General features: G+C 42.1%; 1 protein-coding gene across 3 annotated transcripts in view; it reads right to left on the reverse strand.

Moving 5' to 3' along the window:
- The window catches only part of LOC134213892 (muscle-specific protein 300 kDa), a 154,947-nt gene that overhangs the window by 132,879 nt on the left and 2,070 nt on the right, over positions 1-19,998 (reverse strand). The window lies entirely within an intron of this gene.

Genomic DNA, 19,998 nt, shown 5'->3' on the forward strand with positions numbered 1-19,998 from the left:
TCAAACTAAAAACCAAGGTGAATTAATCGAAAAAGGACGGAAGACTAAAACAGGGCTGAGCTCGTAAATTAATAAAAAACGTGAGCAGTATGTTCAGTTCAATTATTCATTTTAATGAAAAAGGATTTACGGGGAAATGATAATGATACAATCGTTTACACACCTCTCAAGAATAATAGCTTCATTGTTGTCCGTGCTGGACGTACCGGGTGGCATCGTGTCGCGAAACGGGCGGGTCCCCGTGGCATAAATCCTCTTCGACGCATCATCTCGATCCTCTTCAAACCTGGACTGGCGTGGGCGATCACGGTGGATCCTTCTATGCTCCGCCAGTGGAGTGGCGGAAAATGGCTCTTCTGAAGTCGAACGGGATGGTGGTAATCGTCCCTCTGTCGGATGGGATGGCGGTCACCGGGGCTTTACGTCTTCCGGGAGATTATAGCACTCACTCTCTAAGATCCGCCGGTTCCTTGCACTTCTTCTTCTACCGTTCTTCTTTCACTTGACGAATCTGATGCAGGAAGCACAGGACAACGTTTAAAATCCTCCAGGACACTCTTCTGTAAGCACTACTGGGCAAATTAAAACACGCGTTCACAGGCGTTCACTACTTTTAAGGAAAAAGGAATCGACAGATTAAAAAACCACCACTTTTTAGGTTCAAGGCGTTCACCTAATACAGATGATTCAGTCACTGATAGTCCCTTTTAAGGGGTTCCTCCTTCCTGGTATAGGATTTATTCCCGACAGTCGAAATCAACTGTGGCGGTGGTTATGTGTAACGTTGTGGGATAGGTAAAGGAGGGTGTTCAAAGGCATTGGGAATAATTAGACCTCGGTATAACTTTTGGTCTTATATTCGTTTGATTTTCAGTTCGTTCTTATTTCTAGCTCATCGAATTCATTGTTTTTTTTTTTTAATTATATAATAATGTCATCAGCAACAGCAATAGTAATAATAATTTGTGAATAGTAATAGCAGGCTGTCAAATAAAAGAACAGGGAATACCAAAACTACTGTACAAAATATTTACAAATGCAAATGTAGCCGAAGTAAGAGGTTACAGTTTCATTCCGTTTTACAAAATGAATCGTATGTATGTATTATTGATTGTATCCTCCTTCTCCAGAAACCTGTTCCATTCTCCTTTCCAACTTCAATTCCTCTTCCTTTCCCCTTTTCACTTCCTTTTCCATCAGGTGAATGATGAGAAAGGCCAGTGAAGGCGATGGCACAAATCTCCCCCCTCCTGAGCCGACGTTCTGATACCTGATACCTGATACCTGTTAAGCAGACCCCAGACGAGAGATATATTGACAATACTTTTCTCGTCAAACTTTTCATCAAACTTTTCTTCAATATTTTCACTGGCCTGGCCGTAGCTGAAGAAAAATTGTAGGTGAAGCTTATGATAGACAAATCTCGAACAACGAGTTTTTCCCATTAGTCCGTCAGAGTACTCTTCAAAATTGGCAAATGATTTGGTCACACAATGAACTTGGACGGAGGCTGTTTTCCATAGTTCCTAAAGTTTCTGTGCGAGCGTGGTTCAGAGGTGAGGACTTAAGCCGAGTTTATTCGCACGATGTCGAGACTTATGTCCAATCACTATTAACTAAACGCACACCTCTATAGAATAAACCTGGTTGATAGCAACCTATGTAGGTGTGGAGCCGGTTACGATGACATCGATCACGTAGTTTGGTATTGCTCGGAAAACGACGCCTCCAAAGAGCAACTATTGGATACCCTTGTGTAATGTGACCAGATATATTTTGAGCCAGCGCGGGACAAAATTTGTTAAATCTGTTAAATTAAATATTCAAAAATGTGCTTAAGTCAAAATTTTAAAATTTGATAAACCCTACTGGGACTCGCTTGGCCCTGGATCAATCACACAATCTCACCTCTCTTGTGAATGAATCTGCTCAACTTTTTACAACGGTGTGAGTTCCTGATGGTTAAACTTATTTGTATTGGTTGCATGATTCTTTTAGCTAACATTCAAAGTGATCGTATTATTCGTTTTATGCAATTAGGCAGAGCGCTCAAATTTGCTTAAAATGCCTACATCTTACTCAGGTTTTTTATTATTCTCCGCAAACTGACAGACGATTTATCATAAATGTATCCATAAGCTTGAAACAAAAAAAGATACGAGTTACTTAAAATTCGTCAAACTTGCTTAGATTTCAAGTAAAGTTTTTACTGAAATAATAACAACATACGAACACGATGTAAGTTGAAATTGTTGAGCTAGGGATCCTACATTCAGGGATCTTAAGCCAACTATCCTTTCAGAACTGTCAGAATCTGGGCCAAAGGACCATTGTTATTTTTTTAAATTATTTCTAGTTGTTGACTTCTACTGTAGTGTTGATTTTCGAGATTTTTCGGTAATGCAGTCTGATTTATTAGAATATATTTTTAAAGTTTGTCCAGCGTTTCGTCATCGGGTTCGATGTCTTCTTCCAGGAGAAAAAAATTGATCGCTTTTTGTTAAGTATGATGGGCGTTCCATTGCAGAGAGCAAACAATGGTTTTCCCTGAAGGAGACATCGAACCCGATGCCGAAATGTTGGACAAAATTTAAAAATTTGATCTAATAAATCAGACTGTATAGTCGAAAAATCTCAAAAATTAATTATTTCTGTGAATTTTGAAATGATTTCAGTTCTTCATTTCAAAAGCATTGTTATTGTTGCAGATTGAGTAAAATATTTCTCAATAGCACGTTCAAACCTTCCATTTCACTTATTATAGCTCTTTTAGTAGATATCCAATTGAATCTTTCCTCGTTCTCGTGTACATGAGGATTTGACTAGGATCCTTAGAATACACCAAAGCAGGCTTGTCAAAATTCCTCAAACTCGCGAGATTTTTGAACGAAATAAAATTGTAAACCGACAAACACGTGTTTTGAGTGAGCGCTTGTGCTGCCGCTCGGCGTTGCATTACCACAGTTATAATTTTGTGGGAGACGGAAGATACAAATGACGTTGATGATAATATGAGAAACCCTTCGAGAAATTTTCAGCGTTCAATTATATTTCTTACATCTTAAATAAAATTATCATCAGTAACAAACAGAGTAGGAGAGAGCTAAACAAATGTGTTTAGCTCTTTCTTACTTTATTTGTTACTGAAGATAATTTTATTTAAGATGTAAGAAATATAATTTGGACGCAGAAACGTGGTTTAAACTACATGCGAGTGTGGCTGTGGCATTGGGTGAAAGACCACTCATCAAGCCGCCGGAGCGATGCTTTGTATGTGACGAAAATCGAAAACCATTAATCAATATAATAAATTTTCAAAATCTTATAAGTCCTTGAAGAACGTTTACTAAATTACTGCTATTTATTAAATATTTCTTTATTTCGCGGGACATTATCTTGAAATAAGTGAAACGCGGGACATTTCGCGGGACTCTTTTCAGCGCGGGACAAATGGCGAAAAAGCGGGACTGTCCCGCGAAACGCGGGACGTCTGGTCACCTTACCCTTGTGGCCCGAGGTAAACAACCCTACAGGGAAGTAAGAAGTGTTTTAGGGGATCGCGATGTGGTATATATTTTTTTGCTCGTCTGACATCAAAGTCTAATATTTCTTTTTTTTTCTTTCCATGTTTTTTTTTTCTTGTCTCTGTCTTATTGTTCCATGTAACATGAAGCTCTGGCCATCCGGAAGATGCTCACTGACAATCCACAACTCGAACACGACGCTACGATACAACGTTTTTGACGTCAAATACCCGGATGAGCAGCTGTAATACCCCAAACCAAAATCCCAACCCTGTCTATCCTGAAATTACGCAATCTAACCTTGAGTCGCCACGAGTATCTTGGTCAATGTCCCTTTCCCCTTTCCTCCCATTGGTGGTGGTCGTCATTCAATCTCAACCAGCATTTTGTATGAAGAAAGTGTTGATTACAATTGCGATCCCACGCGAAGGCGAAGCTGAAAATTTATTCCAAATCTCGCGTACTTATTCAAAAGGACGTATGTGATTTTGTAAACAAAGATTCAAGTGGAGAAGTGGAACGCAGTTTCGACTGGAAAAACTTAGATTGCCTGCAGCTTGCAGATAATCTGGCGCACTGAGCAGCTGTCGACAAGCACACAAGCTAACTTGTGATTGATTAGTTAGAGCGAAAACAGGCTGAGCGCGGGGAAGCGAATGGAAGATTTGCACATGTCGAGGTAAGAGTGTCGCAGCGGGTGGCAGCCACAGTCGCCACCACGAGGCATGGCAGAAGAGTGACCGCATAGGTGTTAGTATGGACTGCATATGCCGAGGTAGGAGGGTCGTAGCGTAGAACTGTTGGTACCTATCGCTATCGACACCTCGAGGCATGGCAGAGGTGAGTAGACTGAGCATCCAAGTCAGTCTCGCGTGGCATGTTAGAGGTGAGCACCCAATTCAGACTCGCATGGCATGTCAGAAGTGAGAACCTATATAAGTCCCACATGGTGTTTCAGAGCGTGTGTCAGGAGGAGTGGCAGGGTGTGCTAGAGTGTGCACCCAAATAAGTCTCAGATTTGTTTGCTAGAGCGTGAATCAGGTGGTAGTGTGAGCATCCAAGTTAGTCTCACATAGTGCGTAAAGGGTGAGCACCCAAGTTAGACTCACATAGTATGTCAGTGGTGAGCATCCAAGTAAGACTCATATGGTGTGTCAGAAAGAGTGTCAGGGTTAGTTAGAGAGAGCACCCAAGTAAGACTCATACGGGACGAGTACCTGAGTGAGCGTGAATGAGCGAGTACATTAAGTACTGCTTATCCCCAGAAGTAATGCTGGGAGGCAGTTCCTGGGGGAACCAGGGTATTAGTAGAGAGAGTAACTCAAGTAACCTTCTGTTGCTTGGGTGGGTTTAGTGGGTCCGGCGGGCTGGCCTTCTGTCTTCCGCGCAAACCCCACTCCCTGAGTGATAATTTCAGGTGTCTGTATGCAGATTTGCCTTCATCCCTCTATAAGAAGAAAAAGAAAAAAAAAACAAAGATTTAAACGTCGATTTGTCCAATCTGATAGCACTCCCACGCAAACCATCACCACAGACAAGCTATCGGCTAACTGTTGGCGGTGTTGGTTTGCGTGGGAATGTCTTCAGATTGGACAAATCGTCGTTTGAATCTTTGTTTACAAAATCACATACGTCCTTTTGAATAAGTACCCGAGATATGGTGGGCAAATCCTTCAAAAATGCCGTGAATACCAGGTCCCAACGCACCATCTGTTCGTTGATTTCAAGGCGGCATACGACAGTATAGACCGCGTAGAGCTATGGAAAATTATGGACGAGAACAGCTTCCCTGGAAAGCTTACCAGACTGATCAAAGCAACGGTGGATGGTGTGCAAAACTGTGTGTAGATCTCGGTGGTCGCCGCCTCATCGATCGAATCGCGCCGGGGACTAAGACAAGGTGATGGACTTTCGTGCCTGTTGTTCAACATTGCGCTAGAAGGTGTCATGCGGAGAGCCGGGTGTAACAGCCGGGGAACGATTTTCAACAGATCCAGTCAATTTATTTGCTTCGCGGATGACATGGACATTGTCGGCCGAACATTTGCAAAGGTGGCAGAACTGTACACCCGCCTGAAACGTGAAGCAACAAAAGTTGGACTGGTGGTGAATGCGTCAAAGACAAAGTACATGCCAGGGTGGAACCGAGCGCGACAGGGCCCCCCTTGGGAAGCAGTGTTACGATAGACGGATACGGATACCTTCGAGGTGGTCGAGGAATTCGTCTACCTCGGATCCTTGCTAACGGCTGACAACAACGTTAGTCGTGAAATACGAAGGCGCATCATCTGTGGAAGTCGGGCCTACTACGGGCTCCAGAAGAAACTGCGGTCGAAAAGATTCGCCACCGCACCAAATGTGTCATGTACAAGACGTTAATAAGACCGGTAGTCCTCTACGGACATGAAACATGGACAATGCTCGAGGAGGACTTAAAGCACTCGGAGTATTCGAGAGACGGGTGCTTAGGACCGTCTTTGGCGGTGTACAAGAAGACGGTGTGTGGCGGCGAAGAATGAACCATGAGCTCGCCCAGCTCTACGGCGAACCCAGTATCCAGAAGGTAGCTAAAGCCGGAAGGGTACGATGGGCAGGGCATGTTGAAAGAATGCCGGACAGCAACCCTGCAAAGATGGTGTTCGCTTCCGATCCGGCAGGTACGAGACGACGTGGAGCGCAGCGAGCGAGATGGGCAGACCAGGTGCAGAACGACTTGGCGAGCGTGGGGCGTATTCGAGGATGGAGAGATGCGGCCTCGAACCGTGTATTGTGGCGTCAAATTGTTGATTCAGTGTTATCTGTATAGATGTAGACTAAATAAATGAAATGAAATGAATATGGTGGGTCTTAGGGGCAAACCAGAGTAAACGCGACGAGCGATGCGACGCGACACGACTCACGCAAAAGAATAACAATCATTATAAACAGGCTGTCAAATTGCACCGTCGCGTTGCGTCGTATCGCACGTCGCGTTTACTCTGACTTGCCCCGTAGCGAAAAGTTACCGAGTAGCCGTCGGACAATAACAGCATGAAGTGAAATTTCGACGCACAGGTCTGGCAGCGTTTGGCAGCAGTTAGTTATTGGAAAAGCGTAATGAGGAAACGAAATTGATTCTTCCCAGGACCAGCATTTGCTGGACAAAAAGGGTTTATTGCAAAAATGGACTGTTATTATTATTGTTTGTCTTTATTTAAAGAGATTTTCGGCCCTAGGCCGGCTCATCTCGTAAAAAAAAATGGACTGATTCGGTGGCACTGAGCTGGAAGCTTGGAAGCAGACGACAGTTGATGTTGTTACGAAGAGCCCCTTCCGCACGATGCGGAAGTCCGGGATGTTGACGTTCACCTCCGGTTTTAGGTGCGTTTCGGTGATGAACGCCACGTCTATTTCCTTCTCCTCAAGGAAAACCTTCAGCTCAATTATTTTGCTCTTTAGTGAGCAAGCGTTCCAGTTGACCAGGCCCACCCTAGCAGCCATTTTCAATGATGAACATGCCAAGTGTGAAGACCTGGTCGAAGCGGGTTTTGCAGCCGCGCAGTCGAGTGGCGAGCTGCGCGAAGATCGGCATTAGTTGCTCCGGAGTGTACAGCGGGGCAGATTCTTCCGGTGGGACGGCTTCGTTCTCCGACTGCCGACGGAACCCAGGAGGAGGGAGCGGGGGCCATTTGATGGTGGATGGTGTCGACGATGTTGGAGCATGGATTGATGCAGCTGCCGCTGCCAGTCGCTTGTGCGGCTGTAGCGGTGGGAGTATTGGAATCACACGACGGGGAGCCGGGATGGCTGGAAACTTTACCTCGTTGATTACAGGAACACGGTTCTTCTTCGGAATGGTCCTGGTGGAAGCCTTCTTTCGGATTTCCAGGAACTCGGCTCGCTTTGGGCAGCCCTTTGTGGTGGCCCGATGTTTGTCGCCACAGTTGACGCAGTTGGGATCGGCCACCTCCATTTTGTTGCACTCGTCAGTCGGATGAGGTTAGCCACATTTGTTGCAGCGCGGCTTCATGCGGCAGTTCCTGGTGCCGTGCCCGAAATTGAAGCAGTTGGTGCATTGCGTGGCATCGCGATGTACGGGCCGATATCGCTCCCACTCAACGACGGTGTAATTTATAACTCCGACCAGCTTCAGATCCTTCCTATTGGTGGAGCCGTGTTCCAGATGAACCAGGTAAACCTGGTGGCGATATCTCCTCGCCTTGTCGTGACGAGCGATCTTGTGCATGGCCACTGGCTTCAGTCCGCAACTTTCAAGCTTGGAGCTCTTCCTCCTTCATATTGTGGAGTCCTCGCAGCAAAGCCTTTAGCGGCTTCGTGCCGGGGTGGTCATGAATGTAGTACTCATACTTGTGGACCTCGAGGAACTCCACGACGGATTGATAATGGTCCCTGTTTGCCGGCATCACTTTCACGCCCTCGCTGCAGAGCCGAAAAGTACATTTCAGCCCCTTAGCGATCAGCTGGCGAATTTTTGGGCGTAAATCCGGCGAATCGCCCTTCTCAAACACCTGCGGCAGCTGCGATTGCTGCTTCTTCCTCTTTTTCGGCGGATTGCCGGCGTCATCAAGCAGCAACGGCGAGAACACGTTGCTCAGCAAAAGCTGCTTGGAGGGGTTACCCGCGCCTCCAAGAGCAGTGCGCTTAGGCACTTTTCCAGCGACCATATCGGCCAACGAGTCTCCCATGACGGGTCCGGGAGAAAATAACGCCAACGCGACAAGCGAAAACGTAAACAGCGAACGAACAAGAAAAAAACAATTGGAAAAAATGCGCGAGCAAAAAGCACGTCCGTACGTGCTGCTGTCTCGAACTGGAATGATGATGACCAGCATGTTGAGCCGGATCGTGCACGCCGGGAAATAGTTTTCTTGTATATAATTAAATAATCTCTTAGCCCCGCCCCTTCGTTAATCTTTATGAGTGCACATCATATTTACACGCGTAACAGATCACAAAGGGGTGGAGCCAACGGGTTTACTTTATTGAATACAAGAAAGCTGCTTTCCAATGCGTGCGATCAATTTTGATCGGGATTCTGCTTATTTCTCCTTTATTTCGGACACTTTAGAGTATGGTGTTTTCTAGGATTGGGACGTCCTCCACTGAAAGCCAGGCGAGTGGCTTCAGTGGTGATGCGGCTGATGAGTCGTGTTAATCCCTTTTCCATGTATGAAGAACATAGTTTACCAACTGGGAGCTACTACTCGGCTTTTCGATTTAGCTGACTCCGAGCAGTATGCTCAATGGCAATTAAGACACACAAATTATGATGACAAATACCATTCATTTCGTATGGCTACGATTGGGCTGCACCTTTGAGTTCTTCCTTCGTCTGGGGTCTGCTTTAGTGGTAACAAGGTAATTTCCTAGCAACGCCTTACAATATACCCTTTCTGCCGTAATCTGAAAAAGTGATGTATGCGCCATTTTACAACATACATGTTTTCCATTTTTCTGTTAAATAGTACGATGAGTATTACTCGTTAACACCATTTTTGGAAAATGGCGTATACGTCACTTTCCCAGATTACGGCAGCTTTGTCATCCACAGAGTTCGTTACTGACAAACGCACCTCGCAACCAGCCTTTATCAGAACCCGAACACAATATGACAAGAATCATTTCAGTACAATAAAAGTTGATTACCTATATTCCGGTATTGACCACCTGGAGTGGAAATTAATTACTGAAATGTCTGAAACTCATTGGCGTAAATAAGGGGGGCCGGGGGGGGCCTGGCCCCCTCCAGACCTATTTGTGCCCCCCCCCCCCAGAAAATTTTGAAAAGTAATTCCAACTTAGTCAGTTTTTATTTCATTTACATATTTCCTACATATTTCTCAATTTTGATTATGAATTCCATAAACATATTTTTTGTTGCGTTATCACATCCATGACCATTTGTTCAGCAAAGCATCGAAATATTTAAGTTGGACCCCCGGGAACATTTTCTCGATTTTTAAGCTAAAATCAATGCCGCTTCTAATTCAGTTGCTAGCTTAAAATAATAAATTTGTTCTGCATTTGTTTGACTAGTATCCTGGTCGCAGAAACATAAAAACATAATTGTATTAAGATATAAATATTTCTGTTCTATTAAACTACCATCCGCCTCAAAAAAGACTGAAGCAACTACATCAAAATAAGCACATGTACACAAATCCGGTCAATGAAATTTCGAAAGACCATCGCAAGGTATGCCGCAAAACAGTTGATCAAATTCCTATGGAGCTTTTTGCTCTCGCTATATAATTCTGGCACAGAAAGATATAAAATTATAAAACTTAAGAATCTATGTTACAATGACAGAAAAATGAACAACGCATTCCATTGAAAGTATTAGGACAAAACTTAGGCAACCTTCGCACTCACAACAGAAATCGCATTAAAGAAATATTTTTAAAATCCTCAGAAGATCTTGTTCCATTTAATTTTTTGGCGATTTCATAAGGATCATCGGAAAACTTTTTTGTGCCTGCTTTAGTAAGAATTTGTTTTTTAGGATAAAAAAAAATTTGATTTAGAAACCAGTTCGTATTAGAAAACATTTCTTTTGCAGCACAATTCAGATCGATTTGGTTGCTTCTCAAGTCTCTTTGATTTTTGCAGAGAAATCTCTCACCTATTCAGAAAACCATAATTGTAGAGTATTGATCGACGATATAAAATAGTTTCAGTTCAGGGGCTAAGTAGAGCATTACATGATTTCAGTTCCAGGGAGAATACATTGTATTAGATGAGGAGACATCAGGAGAGAGAGGGAAAATAAAGGTTGAGTTTGGATTGTACGACGGAAACGAACGGTTGTGTTTTTATTTGCTCCGTGAAGAAAACCCGAACATAACAAATTGGCGACGAGGTGAAAAAAAAACGCGTTTTTGCATAAAGTGGTGGCGATATTGTATAGAAGTTGGGAAGTGTGAGCTTATTTGTGTTTTACCCGGTTTAAACAGATCAGGTTAGTGTTTCAAATTTCCTTAATCCAAGTCTTGACCAACGCTCTAAAAAAACATGGCAGTAAAATTCCATGTGACGAATGAAATTTTAGGTTATGTTATAAATTCTCGAACATGAAAAAGGATTACGCCCTAGGGCCACATTTTCGGGTGGTAAATGAGATGTCAGGTTATGTAACGAAAGAAAAAAAAACAAACGCGTCATGGTTTCATTAGTTTCAATTTAAAGGTTTTGTCCGTGATTCAAAAAAAATGTCTGCGGGTAAACGGACATTTTGTCAATGGGGGTTACAAGTACGAGAACGTTATGATGTATGTTCTAACTTACAAAATTATTTGCTACAGGAGTTAAGCCCGGTAACATTAATGGCTTACCATATGATTGAAGCTCAGTGATTGTCATTGATTTGTCACCGTTATTACGCGAGGAAGGTTTCAAATAGCCATACAGTGGAACGAGAAAAGAAGTGATATTGAGGTGTTCTAGTGAATAGTAGTTGCAAATCGATAGAATATAATTACAAAAGAAATCAAAATAGAACAAAGTTTCACAAAAAGCGGAAAAAAATTGCTGTTGTCGCGAGCAAATATTGGATACAAGGTAAGAGATTAATGAATATATATATATATATATATATATATATATATATATATATATATATATATATATATATATATATATATATATATATATGATGAAATAAATTGTATATTAAAAACAAAATTTGGAAATTTTAAATGGAGCGGAATGAACCTTAGACTGTTGGTTTAAGGGATTATTATAAAACGAATAAATGGGATTCAAACTGTTGGTTTGGGGTCATTAGTGAATGGTGTAGACTCCAATACTGTTGGGTTGGAGCGGAGCGAAAATGAATGCCAATACTGTTGGATTGGATTCGAAGTGATAGAAGATAACTGTTGGTTGCTTCTAGAAAGGAATAAAAAAGGGACGAAGAAAATCTATGGTCGGTAATTAGAAGTTGTTGGCTTCGATGAAACTGTGATGGAGGGTGCAGGTGAAATGATCAATTGAAAACTGATGGTTTTCAAATCAGCATAAAATATGGGGCGATTTCAAAGCTTGTTGAGCTTGATGTTAGAGGCTGATGGCCAAGGGGAAATGTTGTTTCTCAATAATATTTAAAATAGAGGTAAACTAAAAAAAAAAGATAACTGTTGGTATCTTTTTTATCTAAGACATATTATCTCGCTTATGAACCAGTCAGGTTCAAATATTAACCAAGTTATCATGATGCGTTTAAGTGAACCTAAGTGGTTTACAAAATGAAAATCAAATAATGCGAAAGGGTAATTTACCTATTAACAGTTCATCTGGATTTCAAACTCCTCATAGCTGGAGGAGGAATAAATTACTTCCGTTTATAAATTGTTATTTTATTTATTCACTATATTCAAAATAAAAGAAATAAGTTGTCATGTAGAGTTTTGTTGGTCAAGACGAATATATAAAAAAAAAAAAAAAATGCGGTTATTTATCAAACCACAAATCTATTCTTTTAATAGTGCTACGAACGCCATGGAAACATTTCGTCCAGTTCGTCCGTTCGATATGAACATTGAGGACAATCGCATGGCGGCTGAATGGGAAAAATGGAGAAGACAACTGGAATGTTATTTCAGTGCTTCTGGCATCGTGGATCAGTCCGACAAACTTGCAAAACTGTTGTATCTTGGGGGGCCAGATCTACAAGAACTGTATGATAATCTACCCGATAGCAAGCGTGTCCCTTTGGTGGTTGTTGAACCACCTCACTATGATGTGGCTATTGAAGCTTTAAACAATCATTTCGAACCTAAACGAATGATTGCATACGAACGATATCTTTTTCGGCAAATGACCCAAAAGCCATCGGAAAGATTGTCGGATTTCGTTTTGCGATTGAGGATACAAGCAAAACGATGTGAATTTTCTGCGGAACATTTTGATGAAATGATTGTTGATCAAATTACTGAAAAATGTAATTCTGAACCTTTGCGAGTTGAAATCTTGAAAAAGGACCGTCGTTCTTTGAGTGAGATCATTGCACTTGGAACCACCATGGCGGACACTCAGTCAAAATCGATGCAGATGAGCAAAATGAGTGGATACCAATCCGGATATCCGGGAGAGGGTAAAGTTCAGATGCTGCAAGATAGAAGTGTTCGGTACAAGTCAAGATTTCCGACTAGAAAGCTCACTATGAATCACGGAACAGTCATGTCATGTTTCGCATGCGGTCGACCGGGTCACCTGAAGGCCAGCAAATGGTGCCCGGCCAAGGATGCACAGTGTAATAAATGTCAGGCATACGGTCATTTCTCCAAAACGTGTTATCGATTCCGGCAGAATGGGCCAGTTCTGGGAAAACGCAAAGCGGAAACAAGTCACAGCAGCTTCGGACATGAGGTTTCCGGTACAACAGCGAAGCGTATTCGTGCAGTAATGGAGGAAGATGAAAAAGAGAAATTAAGGGATAAGGAAGAAGGTTATGTGTTTTATGCTATGGGGAGCAATGAATATCACTTCACGGTGGGCGGGGTCACTATTCGGATGACCATTGATTCAGGAGCCGATGCGAATATTATTTCGCTGACCACTTGGAACCAAATGAAGGAAGCCGGAGTGCAAGTCACGGATCAAGGTCAACCGGACAGGGTCCTGAAAGCGTATGCATCGAATACCCCGTTAAAGCTCATCGGAACATTCAAAGCCATCATTTTGGCAGGTTCAAACGAAGCATTTGCGAAATTCTATGTCGTTGAAGGTGATCAACAGTGCCTGCTTGGAGCTGATACAGCCCAGGAACTTAAAGTTCTCAAGATTGGTCTGGATATTGCATCAGTTCGCGATAAGTCTAACACGTTTCCAAAAATTAAAGGGGTGGTATTGGAAATCCCCATCGACGAATCTGTACAACCTGTTCAACAGCCATATCGTAGAGCTCCGATTGCTCTAGACGGGTTGATTGAAAAGCGGCTGCAGGTACTACTAGATCAGGACATAATCGAAAGGGTTACCAAACCATCAGCATGGGTGTCACCTCTGGTACCCGTCCTGAAGGATTCGGGAGAAGTACGTCTTTGCGTAGATATGCGGCGGGCGAATCGTGCTGTTCTCCGAGAAAAACATCCTCTACCAGTGGTTGACGAGATGTTAGGTGGAATAAATGGGGCGGTCCTGTTTTCCAAAGTTGACGTAAAGGATGCGTATCACCAAATCGAGATATCCGAGAGATCTCGGGAAATTACGACATTTATAACTAAGTACGGGCTTTTCAGGTAAACGTCAAAGTAAAATGTATTCATTTGTTAAGGACAATAAAAGGTTTATGCGCGTTTATGTCATTTTTCATTGTAGATATAAGAGGCTAATGTTTGGTATTTGCTCAGCTCCCGAGTTATTCCAAAAGGTCATGGAAACAGTTGTTGCGGGTCTAGAGGGAATAGTTGTGAATTTTGATGACATCATGGTTCATGGAAGTTCTGTGGAAGAACATGCGTCGAGATTGAAAGCGCTTCTAGATCGACTAGAATCGTATGGTATTCTGCTTAACCATCAAAAGTGTCAATACGGAGTAACTAATTTGCAGTTCGTTGGTCATGAGCTCTCGGTAGACGGAATCAGGCCAACAGAAAGTCGTGTCCAAGCCATCCAGCAGTTTCGTCCTCCAATATCAGTATCCGAACTCCGCAGTTTTTTGGGCTTAATAACTTATGTTGGCAGGTTCATCCCCAATTTAGCGTCCAAAACCGATGTACTAAGAAGTTTGTTGAAAAAAGGAACTTCCTACAAATGGGAACAAATACACCAAAAGGCCTTTGAGTCTATCAAACAAGCAATATCTTCAGTGGGGTTCTTAGGATTCTTCGATCCCAAAGATACTACACTTCTCATCGCAGATGCTAGCCCTACTGGCCTGAGAGCCGGTTTGCTCCAAGAGAACGACTGTAAGGAAAAAAGAATAATTGCTTTTGCCAGTAAAGCATTAACCGATTTGGAAAGGAAATATTTCCAAACCGAGCGAGAGGCGTTGGCACTAGTGTGGGCAATGGAAAAATTCAAACTATTTTTGCTGGGTATCAACTTCCTGTTGATAACTGACTGTAAACCCTTGGATTTTCTTTTCTCCTATCGATCCAAGCCTTGTCCACGCATTGAGAGGTGGGTTTTGCGGGTACAGTCGTTCTCATTTACGATTATTAATCAACCGGGAGCAACAAACCTTGCGGATTCACTGTCGAGATTGGCCGTTCAACAACCGGAGCAGTTCGATCATGACGCTGAGCAGTACATTATGAAAATAACTACATCTGCATTACCAATGGCAATAACTATACGCGAAGTAGAGGAACATACTAGTAAGGACTTCCTGTTGATAACTGACTGTAAACCCTTGGATTTTCTTTTCTCCTATCGATCCAAGCCTTGTCCACGCATTGAGAGGTGGGTTTTGCGGGTACAGTCGTTCTCATTTACGATTATTAATCAACCGGGAGCAACAAACCTTGCGGATTCACTGTCGAGATTGGCCGTTCAACAACCGGAGCAGTTCGATCATGACGCTGAGCAGTACATTATGAAAATAACTACATCTGCATTACCAATGGCAATAACTATACGCGAAGTAGAGGAACATACTAGTAAGGATGAGTTGATTCAACAAGTTATCATTTCGCTGGAACATGGAGCCTGGTCTGAAACAACCAAGATGTTCAAACCCTTTGAACCTGAGCTTTACCGAACAGGTGATTTGCTGATGAGAGGAGAACGAATTGTGATCCCTTCAGCTTTGCAGGAACAGACTCTTCAAATCGCTCATGAGTCACATCCAGGCATCGTTGCCATGAAAAGACTTCTGCGGCAGAAAGTATGGTGGCCCGGTATAGATAAACAGGTCGAAAAACTAGTAAAAAGCTGCAAATCATGCACAATCGTGTCTGCCCTTGATCCGCCGGAACCCATGATAAGTACTCGAATGCCTGATAGAGCATGGGTGGATCTTGCTGCCGACTTTGTAGGGCCTCTGCCATCGGGACACAACCTTCTGGTATTAATTGACTACTTCAGTCGGTTCATCGAAGTGGTTGTCATGAGGCAGATCACTGCATCACTGACCATCCAAGCATTCCACTCAACGTTCTGTCGGTTTGGTTTTCCAGAAACTTTAAAAACCGACAATGGTCCCCAATTTACCAGTGAAGAAATGAAGCAGTTTTGCAAACAATACGGCATAGAACATCGTAGAACTACACCGTATTGGCCTCAAGCAAATGGGGAAGTGGAACGCGTAAATGGTATGATCGAGAAACACCTGAAAATAAGCCAACTCGAAGATACTGAGTGGAAGTGGGATTTGAGAACGAGTGTACTAATGTACAACTCGACACCCCACTCAACTACAGGAGTTGCTCCAGCTGTTCTTATGTTTGGGAGGATAGTTCGCGATAAATTGCCAACAACAGTCTTCCGTCCAAGCATAATGGTGGAAGAAATTCAGGATCGAGATAAAATATGTAAAGAGAAGAGTGCCGACTATACGAACAATCGTCGTCGGGCTAAGCGTAGACAACTGAAGGTTGGTGATGTAGTCTTGGTCAAAAGAATAATGAGGGACAACAAGTTAGCGTCAACATTCAGTCCAGAAGAATGGATAATAATCAGCCGTACAGGATCAGATGTCACACTGCGATCGAAAGAATCAAGCCGGATTATAAAGAGAAATGTAGCCCATCTCAAGTTACTGAGCACCAATGTGGACACAGGGGAAAGTCAAACAGTATCGTTGGATGAGGGAGAGAGATTTGAAGAAGAAACCGTTATGAAGAGCACAGCTTCCAACAGGGAGGAAATGGTGGAGCAACAAACAAAAGAAGCAAAAGTGCGTCCTCATAGGAGTGTTAAGAAACCAGATTATTTACAAGATTATGAAATCAATCAGTGCAAATAATCCCTAAGAAGAAGAGGAGTGTAGAGTATTGATCGACGATATAAAATAGTTTCAGTTCAGGGGCTAAGTAGAGCATTACATGATTTCAGTTCCAGGGAGAATACATTGTATTAGATGAGGAGACATCAGGAGAGAGAGGGAAAATAAAGGTTGAGTTTGGATTGTACGACGGAAACGAACGGTTGTGTTTTTATTTGCTCCGTGAAGAAAACCCGAACATAACAATAATAAAGCCTCTTCCTAACGTCAGTAACTACAAAAACCCTATGTTGTTCTGGAATTTGATTTATGACTCATAATTGTATGACTCATGGAATTTATGACTCATAAAAAACACTTTAGGATTCCAAATTTGTGTTCATCGGTACTTAACTATTTCAGCACATAGCATACATTTTGGAATTGCATGAATACTTATATTGATTATGACAAAATTTCGTGGAATTTATTCCACATCTAAAGAGTTTCAAAAATTTCAAGTTTCAAAAAAATCGAGATCTTTATGCATTAAGTAATCATGGAAATGCTTGAAAACTTTCAGAAATATACTCATATCGAATTTCATTTATAGATAATTCGAAGAAGATTCTTGAATCTTAAATTACACACTTATCCACATTTAGTAACATGGAGAAGACAAGTTGACACAGACACAGCGTTTTGAAGCAATCACAGCATCATTGGAAATCAATTGTATTATTCGCGATTTTTTTTATGTTGGTTCTAGGACGAATAAGCGATAAACTGAATCAAACAAATTCTATTGCAATCCATGCGCACAGTGTTTTAAATCGCCTTTGAAAATTACATCCCACAAGCTGGTGCTATGGCCCCCCCTAGACCGAGACTCTAGTTACGCCTATGCTGAAACGCGATTTATGCAATTGCACAACATGTGAAAGATTTAGTTCGAAAAATGTATTGGAGGGTGTAACAAAGGGTAACCACTTCCTTCGGTGCGCTGGTGCTTTCCCTATTAAGATATGGAGAACTTCCATCGACCTTCGCAGCTCAGAAGGCTACTGATAAGTTCAAATTTCCAACGATTCATCAGACTTTTTTTTAAACCAACTCTTTCACACGTAGGGTAATTGTACCAGTTTTGGCCATGCTCCTAATTTGGCCAGTCGCATAACTCCGAGAATAAAGTAATTTCCGAGGGTTTTATTAGCTGTAACAGGAGATACATCCCTTACGCTTCTTCGCTGTGGAAAATGATCGATAGTTTTTGGAAAATATGCATTTTTCAGGGTTGGCCAAATTAGGCACTAAGGTGGCAAAACCGGTACACTTCCCCTATTGCTTTTGAGCAATGCCAATCGAGTAGGATGACTATTTAGTTATGTCTGGCATTCACACACAGCTTCATCAACAATTGCGCTCAATGAAGTAGGATTGTGTGATCGTACCAGTTCGGTCGTCAGATCTCATCTCGACTGGGGATCCTATATGAATGTAAGATCCCTAATCCCAACCACATAAGAAAGGAAGAGATCGTCACTCAAGTTCAGTACAATCAAAGTTAATTGCCTATATTCCGAGTATTAGCTACCCGGAGTGAAAAATAATTACTATGTCTGAAACTAGATTTCTGAAACTAGATAGACATTGTGGTAAGTGAAAATGGAAATATCAATAGTTCATGTTCAAATTAGTGTAAAACCAAATTTTATTATCTAAACAAAATCAATCATTATGGGCGTATTTTGTACCCACTATGCATTATTTCATTCGATTTCGGTGGCTTGAAATTTCAGAAAAATATATTAAGCTCTTTTAATGGAATGTTTTCAACCGTCTAAGACGAATTAAGTACTCTCAATTTAATTCCACCAATTATTTGAGTCGAGTCAAGTACGAGACACTGAAGACTACTACACAGTTGTACTTAATTCGTCTTAGACGGTTGGACTTGAAATTTGTCGGATTTGAAATTTAGGAGCTGTTTTTCCATTAAACTCAATTTCACTCATGTTTCCATGAACTTATTTATTATTTCCTCCGATCAAATCCTACTCTTCTCTCCTGTGAACAATCCCTTGCACTACTTTAAGCCTATTAATAAGCGTATTTGTAATCAGTGGAGAATGTTTAAAGCTTCCAATATGTTGGTAGCCAAATGGCGTCAGACGGCGGTACCAAGAGCGACATAAGCGCATGGATCAAGAAAGCAAGGGCTGCCTTTGAGAGCTTAGTATCGTATAATCTATGCTGATACAAGCTAGAGAAACATGATGTGTATCAGTGGAGAACAGTCAACGGCTGTGGAAGTTCATCAACTGATGCCTATGGTACATAATTCGGGCCTGGTGGCCTCACAAATGGATCTCAAACAACGAGCTCCATCTTCGTTGTCACAAGAGATCGGTAACAACAGCAAGTGGGGAGTGGGGAACCCAGTAGGACACCGCAGCAGAGGCAGCTCCAGAGACTCATGGCGGCGAGGACTCAATACAGAAATAAAAGAGTCGACCGAAGTCTAACTTGCCAGAGCAGGGCAATGCGATAGCTGGTTATCACTCAGGATGGAGATCTTTCAAGTCTGCCCTTTGCACCTTCGGAGGTGTGCAGGACTCATAAGTGTAAGTATTTGTATGTAATTCAAAATGTCCGTCTTTTTTGCCTTTCTCGTATACTAAGTATACGGTAAAGGCTATATGATCGCTCCAAAAACAAACTTTTTATAGAAGGCCCGGAGACCCATAGTGTTATATACCAATCGACTCAGTTCGACGAATTGAGGTGATGTCTGTGTCTGTGTGTGTGTGTGTGTGTGTGTGTGTGTGTGTGTGTGTGTGTGTGTGTGTGTGTGTGTGTGTGTGTGTGTGTGTGTGTGTGTGTGTGTGTGTGTGTGTGTGTGTGTGTGTGTGTGTGTGTGTGTGTGTGTGTGTGTGTGTGTATGTGTGTGTGTGCGCAAAACTACTCAAAAAATGTCACTCATTTTTCGGGCACTTATCCTCAACCTCGCAACAAGTTGCATTCGACGCAGAATCCTGTCCCATTGTTTCCTATTTGAAATTGGCCAGATCGGACTATGGGATCGAAAGTTATGGCCAAAATACAAATTCATACGAAAAAATCGCGGGATCGAAAATTTTACCATTTTTTTTATGGAAAAATCGCTAAAAAAATGTCACTCATTTTTCAGGTACTTTTCCTCAACCGATTTGCTCGCATTAAATTGCATTCGACGCAGAATGTCTCATTGATTCCTATTGAAAATTGGCCAGATCGGACTATGGGCTTAGAAGTTATGGTAAAATTACTATTTATTGTGAAACAGAGTTCAAAAAAGTCTAGCTCACTTTTTTAGCACTTAGACTTCATCTATCCCAAGCAACACACGTTCAACAAATCTGGTTGCAGTAACCATATTGTGACTGAATCCGGTCATATATAAGTTACTGTGATTGATGTGCAACATGTGTGCTTCTCAGGTCGCTCGCAACAGATTGCATTCGACGCAGAATCTTGTCCCATTGTTTCCTATAGAAACTTGGCCGGATCGTACAATTGGGTCAAAAGTTATGGCGAAAATACTAATTTTAAAACTACAAAATAAAATGC

Source organism: Armigeres subalbatus, chromosome 2 (genome assembly GCF_024139115.2).
Source record: "Armigeres subalbatus isolate Guangzhou_Male chromosome 2, GZ_Asu_2, whole genome shotgun sequence".
Lineage (NCBI taxonomy): Eukaryota > Metazoa > Arthropoda > Insecta > Diptera > Culicidae > Armigeres > Armigeres subalbatus.